We start from the raw sequence: 15941 nt of genomic DNA on the forward strand, positions 1-15941 counted from the left end.
GACACAGGCCACTCTCATGGCTCCCTTGTCCCTCTGGGTTTTATGTGGTTTATTAAAACTGAATGTCTTATTAAGACAGCAGGGAGTAAGCAATTAGCTAGAGAAAATAATGAAAAAAAAAAAAAGGAGAAAGACACTCTTTAATGTATATGTCAAAGCTTTACATAGATATCTTATAGCTCTTGGGACACTGATTTTAAAATTTACTTACCATTCCTAAGTCTACATTCACATGTTCCTTGTAAAACCATCTTGGAGAGTATATCTCATTACAGCTGTAACACAAGTTATGCTCTCCCAGTAAACCTGGGGAAAAGAAAATATACCCCAAAGAACAGCAAAGTAATAAAATCTGACATTAAGAAAAAAAATATCAGTTAAAAAAAATCTAATAATGGCTCCTAGCACTTCATAATAAAAGATACTCAACTGCAGCATCTTGAGGAACATGACTTGTTTTAATTATTTATTGAGAGTTGATGGTTTATTTGAAAGAAAATGCAATTATATCCTGACACTTTAATCACTATCAGTTTGTTTTGTTCACCTGATACTGCTAAGAGGAAGGTTACCTTCCTGTGGAAATTCTGACATTTCTGTAATTGGTTTTGCAACCATTCCAAGAGACTGAATGTATTCCTTTTATTAAAATTGTGCAAAAATTGGAGTTATATTATTAAGGTTGATGGCCAACATCACAAATAACCCAAATCTCAAACAGAGATAATTATTTTTTCCTGTTAGACACAAGCAGTATATAGGATTTGGGCATCAAAATTTCCACTGACACAAAAAAATGCAAATCAAACACAGCCTCTTAAAAAACTCATTGAAATCAATTCATTAACCAGAGGAAAAGAAATTAAGGAAAAAATAATCAAAGACTAGCAAATCAAAGGCTCATAGGATCGAAAAAAACTCTGCTCCACCGTAATAAAATGGAATTTTGCTAAATTTAGCCATTAGGTTAGAGGTTTGTTTGCCAATTGGTCAAAATCAAGAAAAATAAATGACACTCTAACAAACACTTTGCCAAGCTTTGGTTAGTTTCACTATTTAAAGCATTTCAGAATATTTAGTAAGACATTCAGCTGAATTAAATATCTAGCCTCAAAATAAAGTTAACTAGTTCAGCAGAGATTCTAACCTTGTTTATCCGTAATTGTGTGATGAACCTGTTTACCACCCATCAAGGAGCACTACACACATAGCTGTAAGAGAGGAAGAGGAGAGAAAAGATAGTAAGCAACAGAACCATATCATTGCATTTTTTAGCCTGACTTCATTACCCACACAACTGCACTTTCATCTTTTTATTGGCCTGTCCAGGGACTTTAAACACACTAAATCATTCTGCAAGTGAGAGATGGTTACCAGGTCACTTAGAAGTGACCTGAAAGTGTCTTGGCCATGATTCACAGCACAATTTTCAATGGGACAGATCCTCTGACTTAATGCATCTATGAAGGCTTACCCACCTCCTGACCAGAGTGGAGGAAGCTCAGGAGAGGATCCCTTCCACGCTTTTTGAAGAAAAAAAAAAAAAAACCTCACAGGGTCAAGTGAATCAGATTAAGTGTTATGACACTTAAGAACAGACATACTTCCTTTCCCCCTCAGAGTTCCACCACCCTTTATACAATTCAACCAAACATTAAAACACCAAACCTTTATCTGTGCCAGACCTATATTATGTAGCCTTAAAGGCTTACCCAGGTCAACCAATAGAGGAAAAAGCAATCAGGAGCTGCAGGAAATTGGATGGACCAGGTGTTCAAACAAAGCCTAGCTTCCTAAAAGCATGCAGAGTGTGAAGAGTCAACAGGTACGTCAAATATCACTAAATGTAGATTTAAGTTCTCTTTGTGGGATTTGGAGATAAGCAAGGAAAACATAAATTTGTGAATCTGTCAATGACAGAGCCTCTCTAAACAATCCAAACTGAATGTGATTTGAAGGTTCATACAGTTAATACAGTTCATACATTAAAGTAGCAATAGGTATTTTGAAGAGAAAAATATACTTATTAAAATTATTCCCCATGGTGCATCAATACCTCACTTTGTGCCCTCAAAGCTTTCGAAGTGTCACAGTTGATGCTGAGAATTCTGGCCTTTACTTCCTGCATGGGATAAAAACCTAACAAAGAGCATGTGCAGAATACAAGTTCAGTCATAAAATTAGACAACACACTATAAGAATCCATCCAAAGTTATTAAAACTGGACCTTGCAAAATAGATAAATACAAATCTACTGCCCCTTGTTTTGGAAGAAAGATCCTCCTCAGATTGCCATGTAAACTTCTCAAACTACTTTTTTCTCTGAAAAGGCTTGAATCAAAGGAATCTTTGCTTGCAGTCCCTATGCTGTGTCAGTCTTCTGGGAGGGAAAAATTTCAAAATAAAACAAAGCAAAGAAACAGAAATAACAATAAAAAAAAATAAAAAAATCCTGTACAAAACCCAAAAAACAACACAAATAAAAACAATCACTATACAGTAAGGGAATAACTCCTTTAAACAAGAACTGACACCTTTTTCAATATTAAACATACAGTATGCCTAATTTTGGAAGTTAATCCCCCTTAACAGTCAAGAGAGTGTGTATGGTTTCCCATAAGGACATAATGCACCAATATACCCTTCTATGTCCACCATCCTCCACCGCATTAGCTTGCAAACAACTTGTTCAGCTAAATTACAGCATTCCACTCATTTTCTAGTCCTCACGCTGTGAGAGATGAAACAACACTTTGCTGCAGCCAAAAAAAGGATTATTGAGTAAAAGAATGAAAGCTGTTGGTTCCCTGTCTGCTGTTATCTATGATTTGGATGTGTTCTGGTTGATCTGTTGGGTGACGCTCTGAGCTGGGAGAGCAGCAGGGTTGAAGAGAGGACCAAAAAGGAAGGAGGATGAGAGGGGAGGGGACGCAAAAGTAGGCAAGGCAGGAGAGAATGTAAGTTCCTGATACCCATCCAAAGGGAAAAGGGACAGGGACAGCCCCTGGCTGGGAAAGGTTATAAAAAGTTGCCATTTTGTTGTAGCGTGTCTCTGTTCAGCTCATGGAGGAGAGACAGGCACTGGGCACTGCTGACTCGCCATAAGAAAATAATTTTCTTTTGCTTTGAAGACTTTCTCCCCACTTAATTTTATCAAAAGTTGAGTTTATTTCTAACAGTGCAAAGAAGATTTTTTCTTAGCACCTGCACTACATACATTCTAAACATGCACAACTGTTGAGGTTCATCAATTGTAAAGTTATTCATAAAGCTAACTTAGCCTAGGGGTACACAGTTTTCCACTGAAGTTTGACCATTCCTCCTTGAGAAAAAAGGCAAAAATCCTCCTTAGAAGAAATTGTAGCCACACTTTGCGCTGAAAAACATTATTTGAAATACACTGCATGACTTCATGGAAATGGCAGGGAAGGGGGAGCAGGAAATCAAAATGTCATTTTTTTTTCCTACTTACTTATTCACATAAACCTTATGCCATCAGATTTATCTAAACGTTATGAATGAATCTAAGGTTTAACCATTGGTTTGTACGTTTAACCATTCGTCTGTCTATTCCACAGTTCAAAATTGTTTGTATGTTTAATGATTTGTCTGTTTATTACGCAGTTCAAAAGTTCGCTTGAGTGTTTTCACTACTTATACCCCTGTTCGTATCTTCCCTACATGATGTATTTGCCCCTATGCCCAACCCACACTCCAGTTGTACTCCTTTACTTTCGGTATTTCTCCCTGATGTTAACCCCTTTGTTAGAACCCTTTGTACCTAATAAGTTGAACCCTCTTTGTCCCCTTCACGGCGTCAGGTAGTTCAGCCACTGCTCCCCAAGATGACTTCCTGATTCCCAGAAGGCCTAGCGCCTATTGCATATTAATTGCCAGACCCCAGCAGTGGACCAAAACTGGACTCAGACCACAAGCTAAAGTGGGGACTGCACAACTACCCACATCTACTTGATAAGAAAGTCTCAAAGAATCAGAGGAAGCCTTCAACACCCCTGGAGCCAGTTGTCATGACTACAGAGAGGTCTGAATGAAGTAACCCCCTTAGAACAACAAGCCACAAGCGGAGTCTTTGGACGTATCCTCCGAGGGTGAAGACCCCAACCCTGCCGTAACTGACAGGATCATCTACCTCTCCTCTGGGATGTTGACTCACTTGGGAGTGGCGGCGGCGCGAACCCCAAACCCCCACCCCCTTAGGCTATCCTTTCAATGAAGGCCTTATCAAGAAATGAGCACAAGGTCTCCTGGGCCTTTTACTTACTTCAGTTAGGGGCTTGTCCGGGATAGGCCATGCCCACGAAGATCCAGGCGACTGGCCATCCGCCTTGGACCTTTGAGGGACAGCTGGCCACATCCGGACGGCGAGGACAGCTTACAGGGAGAAGTCAACGACCAAAGAGCATTGGATTGGTAAGACCTCCGGTGGCAGGATACAGGAGGCGAGTGAGTGTGTGTGCGAGTGAGACGGGAGCTGGCAGCTCGGACCCCTGAGGCGACTGAGGACCCCTAGTCCCGCGGTTCTGGAATCCCACGAGGGAGCCGGCCGGGAACGGGAGGAAGCGAGAGAGTCCCGATTCAGGCCCGGAGAAGCGAGTGAGACACCTCCCTCAGGGGTTAGCTGAGTAGCTTTCCCTGACTAAGTTGTGAGTTGGAGGGAGGGACGACCCGGGCCCCGCTAAGACCTAGCCTCACGAGAGGTACAGGGAGGGAGTAAGGGCCAGGGAGAGCCCTCGAGATCTTCGCTAGGACCCGGCCTCTAGGTCAGGACCCAGGAGTGCTGGAAGGGGATCGCGCTACCCCATTGGGGCCAGGCTCTGTGTTTCTGGAAAAAGGGGGAGTTAAGGACTGGGGGAAGGATTAGCCTGCTAGGACTTCACTCCAAAACTTCCCCGCCCTAGGGGTTGGCCGTTGGGACCCAACCTGAAGGAGAAGGTGTGGGGAGGGATCCCTAGGTTTTATTTAGTTGGTGTAGTTCCCCTATCCTCTGGTGTGTGTTTTGTTTAGTTTGTTTCAACCCTCTGAGCAGGTAGAAGGGTTTAAAGTAGCGGTGTGTTGACCTGCAGACCCCAGGTGAACCTGGGTGCTCGGGACCCTGGGGAAGTGTGAGTCGGGTGCAGTAAGGATTGAGGGGGACTGCAGTTTTGTTTTGTTTCGGTGGCCTGTTAACTGGCCTCAGGAGGTAGAAGTTTTTGTTCAGAGAGATTAGTTTAGTCTAATTTGTGTTGCCCGTTAGTTGTTCTGTGTTCGGGTAAGGGCACATTAAGAGGTTTTTTTTGTAATACCCTCAGGATGGGCCAATGCAGTAGCAAAAGGATCTCCCGTGGTAGGAAGGCAAAGAGAGTCAAGAACATTCCCCTGAACAGCCCCCTCGGGAGAATACTAGATGACTGGGCAATGAATGAGGCAACCCGGGATTTAGATAAGATTAAGATGATCCACCTTTGTATTGAAGTATGGCCAAAGCTAGATATTGAATGGCCATGGTTCGGGCCAGAGGACGCCTGGATGTGCACCCAATTAAAGCACAGTTTACATAGTCAACCTGAGCCAGATGAAGAACAACTTGTATATGCTGCCTGTTGAGGGCAGGAAAAATCTATAAAGATGTCTGTTAAGATCTACAAGTTAAAAGAATGTAAAGAGGAGCCAGACAGGGAACAGAAGGAAAAGAGTAAACCTGCCTCCTCCTCTTCACCCTATATGCCCCCCAGAACCCTTACCGCCACCACCAAATCCTATTCCGTTACCCCCTCCACCGAACTCTACCCCTATACCTCTTCCCCCTCCTCCAACCCTCCTTCCCTTACCTTCTTCCTCTTCGCCTGACCCCATCCCTTTGTCGCAAAGCTCTCCATCCCAAACGACCAGTTCCATGCCTGCTTCATCACCCTTGGTAACTTCCCCCACTCCTCAGACTCCCCTTCCACAACCTCTTGTTCCAGTACTTCCCCCTCCTTCTCAGGTGTCTTTTCCCTTGTCTCCACCACTTACCACCCCGTCGTTGTCCGTAGTTCCTTTAACCTCTATTCAGTCATCCCTACAGACTCCTGTCCCCACTGCCTCCAGTAACCCGCCTCAAGCCTTCCAGTACCAGGTTCCTATTCCTACCCCATCTCAACTCCCTGACTCCCTCTCTACTCCTACTTCTTCCCCATATACCCTGGGTTCTTTAGTTTATTCTGAACACCCGTTAGCAAAAATTGCTACCCCTATGTTTATGTCCCCTTCACCAAAAGTTGTGCCTAAGCCCCCTCATCAGTGGGGAGAACCTCAACCCTTAGTAGGTAATCCCATTGAAACTGGAGATTTGCAACCTCCCCAACCCCACAGCAAGACTCGAAGGGAGAGATTAGACAAGGGTCCATATTGTAATACGAGATCCCGAGCTATGTGAGCAGACAGGTTATTCCCCTTAAAAGAGGTACCCATGGGGGGAGTCTTTGGTGGGGTAGGATATGTAAATGCACCCCTTACCTCCTCAGAGGTAAGAGGCTTTAAGAAAGAAATAGGCAATCTAGTAGAGGACCCAGTAGGGGTATTGCAACAACTTGACCAGTTTCTTGGCCCCAATATTTATACCTGGGGGGAGCTCACCTCCATTTAAAAGACATTATTTAGTCCCGAAGAAGTGAAGTTAGTTTGAGCAGCCACAATAAAAATTTGGGACAGGGAAAATCAAACTGGGGTTCCTGCAGACCATAAATTACCTGTAGATGATCCAGGTTGGAACCCCAACCAGGCGCAAGATAGGCGAAATATGGAAGAGTACCGGACTCTGATCATCCGAGGGATAAGAGAGGCAATCCCCAAAGGAACCAACTCTAAGCTGGCGTTTGATTGTTGTCAGGAGAAAGATGAGACCCCTGCTGCTTGGTTGGGCCAGTTGAAAAAGAGCTTCCAGCAGTACTCAAATATAGATCCTGAGAGTCAAGAGGGCCAAGTCTTGCTCAAGGTTCAGTTTGTATCTAAGGCATGGCCAGACATTAGAAGGAAGCTAGAGAGGCTAGAAGACTGGCAGGAAAAAGGAATCAATGATTTGTTAAGAGAGGCTTTAAGAGTGTACTCGAGCAGGGAAGAAGAGAAAGCCAAGAGCAAAGCACAAATGATGATTGCAGTAGCGAGAGAAAGTGTGGGGGTAGGGAAAGAAACACTGAAGGAAAGGAGAACCCAAATCCACCTAGTTGGAGAACACCGTTTAATAAAGCTCCTGTAGCATCTTGGCGAGTGAGACCCAGGCAGCCCGAGGACTTAAAATGTTATTATTGTGGAGAGGTAGGACATTTTAAGAGGGATTGTCAGAAAGCCTCCTGGGATGAAGCCATCATGAGGGAGCAGGAGGCCCTTGAAAGAATATTAAGAGAGGACAAGGTGTGTCAGGGGCTCTATGTTTTGGGGGACCTCATGTACCATTCTATTGAGCCTTTGATAACTTTAGAAGTAGGTCCCTACTTTCAAGAGTTTGAATTTTTAGTTGATACTGGAGCAGATCGTTCTAGCATTAATAAAATTCCACTGGGAGTAATGATGGGGGTAGGACTTGTGAAGTTGTGGGGGCAGAGGGCAGCCCCTTTTCAGCCCCAGTTTTGGAAAAAATACTAATAAAAGGAAATTCCCGGGCTGGTCAGGTAGACTTGGTCTACCACCCTGATTTAGACACTAATTTGTTAGGAAGAGATCTCCAGATCCAGTTAGGAATAGGAATAATTCCTCAAGGAGGTAGGATGATAGTTTAAATGCTTAGGTTGACTGAAGTAGATTTAGGGGGCTGAAAAGGGAAAATATGGGCAGTTAGATATTCCCCTTTAAAGGTAAAGATGACAGAGGGACCTCCTATACAGGTCAAACAATACCCATTGTCTTTAGAGAATAGAAGGGGTTTAGAGCCCATTGTCCAATCTCTGCTAAGTGAGGGCATTCTAGAACAGTGTATGTCACCGCACAATACCCTGATTTTGGCAATCCAGAAGGCTGAAGGAAAATATTGCTTAGTACAAGACCTCCGAGTGGTCAACAAAAGAACAATAGCAAGACACCCTACTGTACCAGATCCCTATACCCTTCTAAGCAAAATCCCTCATCATCAAGCGTGGTTCACAACCATAGATTTAAAGGATGTGTTCTGGGCCTGTCCACTAGCCCCAGAATGTCGGGACTGGTTTGCCTTTCAGTGGGAAAACCTTGAAGGGAATAGAAGGATGCAGTTAAGGTGGACCCGGTTGCCACAGGGCTTTTGTGAGTCTGCTAACCTTTTTGGGCAAGCTCTAGAGAAAGTATTGGAGGCATTCACCCCCGAGGAAGGAGTACAGATACTCCCGTATGTAGATGATCTCTTAATTTCGGGAAAGGACCAAGAGCTAGTCTAGAGAACTAGCATAAAATTACTAAATTATTTAGGGACAATCAGACTAAAAATATCAAAGGACAAATTACAGTTTGTGGAGCCTCAGGTAATATACCTGGGGCACATGATTGGACACGGGTACAAAAAGTTGAATCCTGAGAGGATTTCAGGGATTATATCTATTCTGGCCCCAAAAACGAAAAGAGACATTAGGAAATTCTTAGATTTATTTGGCTACTGTAAATTATGGAACGTCAAATTTCTATACGAAAAGCTAGTTCTTCCAGATCCAATAGAATGGACAAGAGAAGATGATGAGAGGTTAGAGAGACTCAAGGAAGCACTTATCTCGGCACCAGTCCTGGGGTTGCCAGATTTAAAGAAAGAATTCCATCTATTTGTTAATGCAGAGGAAGGGGTAGCACACGGAGTGTTAACCCAAGAATGGGCCAGTCACAAGAAGCCCATCGCTTACCTATCAAAGCTCCTAGATCCTGTGGCCAGAGGATGGCCAACATGCCTCCAGGCCATTGCAGCAACAGCTCTTATAGTTGACATTTCAAGGAAAAATTAGAGTATATACCCCGCATGACATCAAGGGAATCCTTAGCCAGGGAGCACACAAGTGGCTTTCCGATGCTCGAATACTAAAATATGAAATTATGTTAATGAGTTCAGACCACCTAGAATTAGTTATGACCAGGTTAGTGAATCCTGATCAATTTTTATCTGGAGGACCAGGCCCCAGTTTAGAACATTGTTGTGTGGAAACTATTAGTTTGCAGACAAAGGTCAGGGTGGATTTAGGCGACACACCCCTAGGACAGGGAGAAATATATTTCTGTGATGGGTCATCAAGAATAGTAAATGGAAAGCGAATGTCAGGATATACGGTGATAAAAGTATCTGATGGGAAAGATCTGAAAGTCCAAGAGAAGGGAAAATTACCAGCACATTGGTCTGCCCAATTATGCGAAGTATATGCTCTGAAGTGGGGATTGGAACTTCTGGACCAGAAGTGTGGGACAATTTACACTGATTCTAGGTATGCCTTTGGTATTGTCCACACCTTTGGTAAAATCTGGGAAGAAAGGGGCTACCTGAATTCTAAGGGCAAAGACTTAGCCCATAGGGAAATTATCAAGTCCATCTTGGAGGAGTTACTGAAACCTGAAGAAATTGCAGTAGTACATGTGAGGGAGCACCAAAAAGGTAATACCCTAGAAGTAAGGGGGAACCAGGCAGCCGATTTAGTTGTGAAAGAAGCAGCCCAAGACCCAAAAGAACCTGTCAGAGTCCTGAAGTTAACAGATGCTACTAGCACAAATGGGGAAGGGGATACCTTAAAGGAACACATGGTATTCTCAGAGCGAGAACAAAAAGTTATACAAGAACTAAAAAACTGCAACAAGGGCCCCAAGGAGAGTGGATTCTCCCAGATGGGAGAAAGTTTATATGTAAAGCCCTAGCACAGAGAGTTCTAGCCGAGATACACCAGCTTACTCATTGGGGGACACAAGGACTGTGTGATCAATTCTTGAGGGACTACGTTAGTATAGGGATATACGACATAGCAAGGGCGATCACACAAGGTTGTATAACATGTCAGAAGGTAAATCAAAAGGTGATAAGGAAACCTATACCGGGGGGAAGAAAATTGGCTGAGAGACCATTCCAAAATGTGCAAATTGACTTCACAGAAATGCCCCCAGCAAGGGAATATAAACATCTCCTGGTGATCGTAGATCACCTGACTCGCTGGCCCAAAGCTTTCCCTACCTGAAACAAGACCTCAGGGACAGTAGTAAAACTTTTTTTAGCAAATATTATCCCCCGGTATGGGGTAATCAATAATATTGATTCTGATCAAGGCCCACATTTCACAGCTCGCATTCTGCATGACACTACTGAAGCTCTAGGGATAAAATGGAGGTTACATATTCCATGGCATCCCCAGAGCTCCGGCAGGGTAGAGAGGATGAACAAGACTATCAAGACAGTACTCACAAAATTGATTCTAGAAACAGGTTTGGATTGGGTGAAATGTCTCCCCCTTGCTTTACTTCGGATCAGAACTCAACCTAGAGCAGACGTGGAAGTGTCTCCTTATGAGATGTTATTTGGTCTCCCGTTTCTAATCTCCCCTTATAGTACTGTGCAATATGTAGAGGGAGAAGAAGCATCCAAAAATATCTAGAAACCATCATAAAAACACTATTTTCCTGAGTTCCTCACTCAGGAAAAAGGGATATCTCCCCCAGACTCCTCCTTTGGAAATAAGCACCCATAACATCAGTCCTGAAGATTGGGTTCTAATTAGATCTTGGACTACTGCTCCTCTTACCCCACGATTTGAAGGACCATTTCAAGTCCTACTTACTACACACACAGCCGTCAGGACCAGGAAAAAAGGGTGGACGCACATTTCAGGAGTAAAAGGACCTGTGGAACCCCCAAGGGAAGATACTGAGCCAACAGACAGTACCCTAGCCTGGACTGCTGTACCCACTGGAGCTTTAAAGGTGAAATTAAAGAAAACTCCCAAGAATTGACGCAGTTGTTAAACTGCATTAGTAACAGCTGTTGTCTGCATAGTTTCTGTAAACTGTAACCGTTACAAGTGAATAAGTTATAAGTTTTCTGAATGTATTGAAACAGTTACCTTAAACCCCCTAAGAGACAGCTCCACTTCCTTAAAAGATATATCTTTCCTTGGACAAGTGCCCCTCAGGAATAACAAAATTCCAAAATAGGGAAGAAGGGAGGGAGACAGGAAGGACAAGGTTTAAAGACCTTACAGTTCCCCCGTGCAGTAGAGACACAGAAGATAATCCCAGAAGGCAAGATCGGGGGAGGTCAAGGGAGAATGACTCCTACCGGACTCCTGAGGAAAATGAGTCGACCCTCTATAGAAGTGGTGATAATAATGATTATGGGTCTCTCTAGTACAGGAGGAATGGACTACTGCATCAAGTGTTACCACCTCTTGTACAACGGGGAAAACTTGGGAGTCCTTAGTTAGAGTACATACCAGTTTAAGTCCTTCCTATTACAATCAGTCCCAGTTAGAAACCTGTAAAGAGGGAGGGAAGGTCTACTGGATCACAAAGAATATGGCCTCTTTTAGGCAAAGACTCCTAGGGGATTGTCCCATGAAAGATAATTGGCTATGCTTTGAGAAAAAAGATATACTGAAAGGGGAGTGGACATAATTAAGGAAAAACAGGTAAATATGGAAACTAGTAACAAAGAATGGGAAGATCTAGGTGGAAAGAATCTATTCATTGATTTGGTAGAAAAGATCAGCAAAGAGCTAAATATCACCAGGTGTTGGGTTTGTGAAAGTATGCAAATGTCAGATGTGTGGTTTTGGGAAGGCATAAGCCTCAAACCAAGAGAAATTTTAGAAATCAAACAGATAGAGGAGGGACAGGTGACACCAGAGTACAGGAGAAAGGAGAGGTGGGAATTAAAGAACAGTGTGATTGGAGAAGTGTGGAGTTGTGTTTTTAGGTTCCACTGTATGTATGTTCAAAATAGTTTATCCCTCTGTACCCCCCTTGTGCCTTTTTCGTTCATCCCAGGTTTTCCCATCAGCACCTGTGTGTCCATCGATCCCAAAAACCCTGACTCATGCCCCTGACCCCTCCCAGGTGACTTATCCATCCTTCCCCTTTTTCTGGAGGCTTCTGCTGGGGTTGCTGGGTGACTGGACAATGGCCTGGGGTCCCTCCCCTCCTCCCTCCTAAGTGGATACCCCGGTTGTCCTTCCCTTGGAGGGCCACTCCCATGTCTTCTCCCATTGGCTGATCGGGTTTCCCACCCACCCTATATCAGGGCCTGCTCGAGGCCCAGAGCTCACTTTCTTCTGGGACCTCTTTGAGTGCTGTTGGGCTCTGGGGCTCTCCTTGGAGTCACAAAAAATCTTGGACCTATCCCCAGAAGAGTGTCACCTCCTTCCTTGCCAGTGGGATCAGCAGTGTCCTCGGACCCACGAAGGCACTCTCTAAAGCCCAGCTGGGTTCAGCAGGAGTGCCTCTCGCTGCCCTATCGCCCCGAAAAGAGCTAGCTGGGGCTAGCAAGAGATCTGCTCTTGCGAAGTTGGGACGAGACGCGGCAGAGAAGAATGCATCTTCTGAACAGGAAACAAGTTCCGCACCCCAGTGGGAAAGATGGCTTGTAAGCGATATTTAATAACAAAAGGAACACCATTTATCATGCGTTGGGTTCCCCAAGAACCCAACCCATATTGGAGTATGAGTCGAAGAGAAAGGGGGTGCGTATGCAATGAGGGTTACAACTTGTCTGAGTGTGCATATAAAGGAATTAACCCCTTTTGGGGAACAAGGTCTATATCAAAGTTTTGGGAATTCCCTCATGAAACTGGGGAAGGGTCCTGGAGGGCTCCAGGAAATCTATTTTGGATTTGTGGAAAAGCAGCTTATACGCATCTACCAGGAGACTGGGCAGGCAGCTGCACAATAGGAGTCATAAAGCCATCCTTTTTCTTACTTCCCAAAGAGGCAGGTCCAGGGTTAGGAGTTCCTTTATATGACAATCTAAAAACACCTTCAAAAAGGAAAAAAAATGAGTCTTGTGAACATGGGAGGAACCCAAAAATGGAAAGGAAAAACATGGACTCCTGAAGAGATCATTAAGACATATGGACCTGCCACCTGGGCGCAAGATGGCTCATGGGGGTACCGGACCCCTATATACATGTTAAACCACATAATTAGACTCCAAGCAGTAATTGAAACCATTTCAAATAAGACTGCCTTAGGCCTAGACCACGTTAGTGAACAACTTTCCCAAACCCACACCATTGTATATCAGATAAGATTAGCTGTTGATTACCTGCTAGCGGATGAGGGAGGAATATGTGGGAAATTTAACAACACGGAGTGTTGCCTTGAGATAGATGATAGGAGTGAAATCATCCATAACACATCTAAAGAAATCAGAAAGATTGCTTATGTCGGAACCCAAGAATGGACTCCACTCGTTAATACAGACTGGTGGGATAGCTTTTGGTCATGGAAGAGTAGTTGGTGGAAAAAGGTAGCATTTATCGCAGTAGCGGGGTTAGCCAGACTGTTATTCCTTCCCTGCCTTATACCATGCTTAATTAAAATAATTATATCTGCAATCCAATAACGCAGCATGATTCCCACTTCCTTAGAAACCTCTTCAAACAAAGGAAAAAGAAAAACTAAAACTATGGTGTTAGAGGGTACAGAAAGAAGAACAGCCAAAGAAGTGTATGACAAATACCAAAGACAGAGGAAGTCTTATTATTAGGAGCCAGAAATTGCTAATTGATGTGGACCTACGCCCGGTCAAAATAAGAGAAGAGGGATTGTTATGAATGAATCTAAGGTTTAACCATTGGTTTGTATGTTTAACCATTCGTCTGTTTATTCCACAGTTCAAAAGTTCACTTGAGTGTTTTCACTACTTATACCCCTGTTCGTATCTTCCCTACATGATGTATTTGCCCCTATGCCCAACCCACACTCCAGTTGTACTCCTTTACTTTCGGTATTTCTCCCTGATGTTAACCCCTTTGTTAGAACCCTTTGTACCTAGTAAGTTGAACCCTCTTTGTCCCCTTCACGGCGTCGGGTAGTTCAGCCACTGCTCCCCAAGATGACTTCCTGATTCCCAGAAGGCCTAGCGCCTATTGCATATTAATTGCCAGACCCCAGCAGTGGACCAAAACTGGACTCAGACCACAAGCTAAAGTGGGGACTGCACAACTACCCACATCTACTTGATAAGAAAGTCTCAAAGAATCAGAGGAAGCCTTCAACACCCCTGGAGCCAGTCATCATGACTACAGAGAGGTCTGAATGAAGTAACCCCCTTAGAACAACAAGCCACAAGCAGAGTCTTTGGACGTATCCTCCGAGGGTGAAGACCCCAACCCTGCCGTAACTGACAGGATCGTCTACCCCTCCTCTGGGACGTTGACTCACCTGGGAGTGGCGGCGGCGCGAACCCCAAACCCCCACCCCCTTAGGCTATCCTTTCAATGAAGGCCTTATCAAGAAATGAGCACAAGGTCTCCTGGGCCTTTTACTTACTTCATAAATATGTTATAATGTTTGATATAGCTTCATTTTTCATTCTACCTTTTCATTTTAAAAGAAAACTTTATAATGTACTTTATTGGTACTCATATTAGACGATTGTTTTCTGGGTGCAGGTCATGTCTTGCCATTGCTTTCAGGATTTCCAGGCCACCAGTTCCTGATGTGAGACAGTGACTCAGAAGATGACACAGAGCAGTAAAATATCCTGACAATGCCAAGACAGATTTGTTCTAAATTAAATATTGTTATGGTACTCTGTCAAGTGTAAACCACTATATCCAATAGCAATAAATACTGATATGTGTCCGTTCACCTGATTTAGATGAAAGATTCTCATGAAAGCTTATTTCCTCTTTTTGCTAATGTACCAAAACATAAGAACTATTTGTTTACTCCCAGTTGCATAGTGTGAAATATCTAGGTCATTCACTTGCATGCTATTCCTTAATTACATAGCTCTTGATATTCCCATGAAAAGACTACTTTCCAGTGTAATCTAAGAAGTACAGTGCATAAATAATATACATTGATGAACTGCAGTGGAAAGGTTATCCAGTCTGATAGAAACTTTAACTTAAAACAGAGATCGGAATAGCAGGTAGACACATGGATGTCTATTAAAAGAGGAAAAGCCACACAGCTCTCTGTTTACATGTGTACTTTTCATCTCAAAACTTTCGTATCATAATATGAAGTATGACATTAATTTATGAGTTTCATCAATGACTTTTTATATTCATTATTTTCTAATACCTAAATAACACAGATCAACATAATGATATCATTAAATGATCAAGTGGTAACTCAATGCAAAGTGTAGAAACTGTACAAAATGGGCAGTGTACAGAAAATGTACAAAATGTTTAAGAGTTGGACTTGATGACCCTTGTGGGTGCCTTCCAACTTAGAATATTCTGTGGTTCTGTGCGAAAAAGCAAACTGACAAGAAAGTATTTATTTGTATAGCTATCAATATTTTAAATGTCTACGATACCACCACCAATGTCTATGAACTGCTCTGTTCCAAAGACACAAAAAAGCTCAGAGCAGAAAAATTCCACTCTCAACTCCTTTGCATAATTTTGGCTTTTTAAAATGACAGCACTCACACAGTGAAATTTGGATAAGTAGAGAAATAATCAAGATACTGACCACTGCCAGAAATGGAACATGGTCACGGTCTTACTTCAAACCATAAATCTCTTAAAATTTAAGTTTGCTCCTCAACTATATGATCCAAAGCTATTTCTGTAACACTTTTGGTTCAGTTCAAAGTCAAAGAAGGATAAGGCCTATTTTCTAGATGTACTTCAAAGTTAGCTGAAGCTGATGGAAGCCTTGAGAGATCAGTACTTCTTTTCCTTTTTCCTTTTTTAATCAGTGTGATGATGATTTCAGTCTGTCATGTTTAACTGATTATTTCACTGCAGTTGTCGAACACTTTTTTAATATATATTCCTCTATATGAAGATTTTTTTTTTACC

General features: G+C 43.0%; 1 long non-coding RNA gene across 1 annotated transcript; it reads right to left on the reverse strand.

Moving 5' to 3' along the window:
• Positions 1-217: 217 nt before the first annotated feature.
• Positions 218-13998, reverse strand: LOC128806658 (uncharacterized). Its single transcript, XR_008436899.1, has 3 exons — positions 13948-13998; positions 1148-1211; positions 218-306 (listed from the first exon to the last, which is right to left on the reverse strand). It is a non-coding gene; the product is annotated as an uncharacterized LOC128806658 (long non-coding RNA).
• Positions 13999-15941: the final 1943 nt, after the last annotated feature.

This window comes from Vidua macroura, chromosome 4 (genome assembly GCF_024509145.1).
Source record: "Vidua macroura isolate BioBank_ID:100142 chromosome 4, ASM2450914v1, whole genome shotgun sequence".
Lineage (NCBI taxonomy): Eukaryota > Metazoa > Chordata > Aves > Passeriformes > Viduidae > Vidua > Vidua macroura.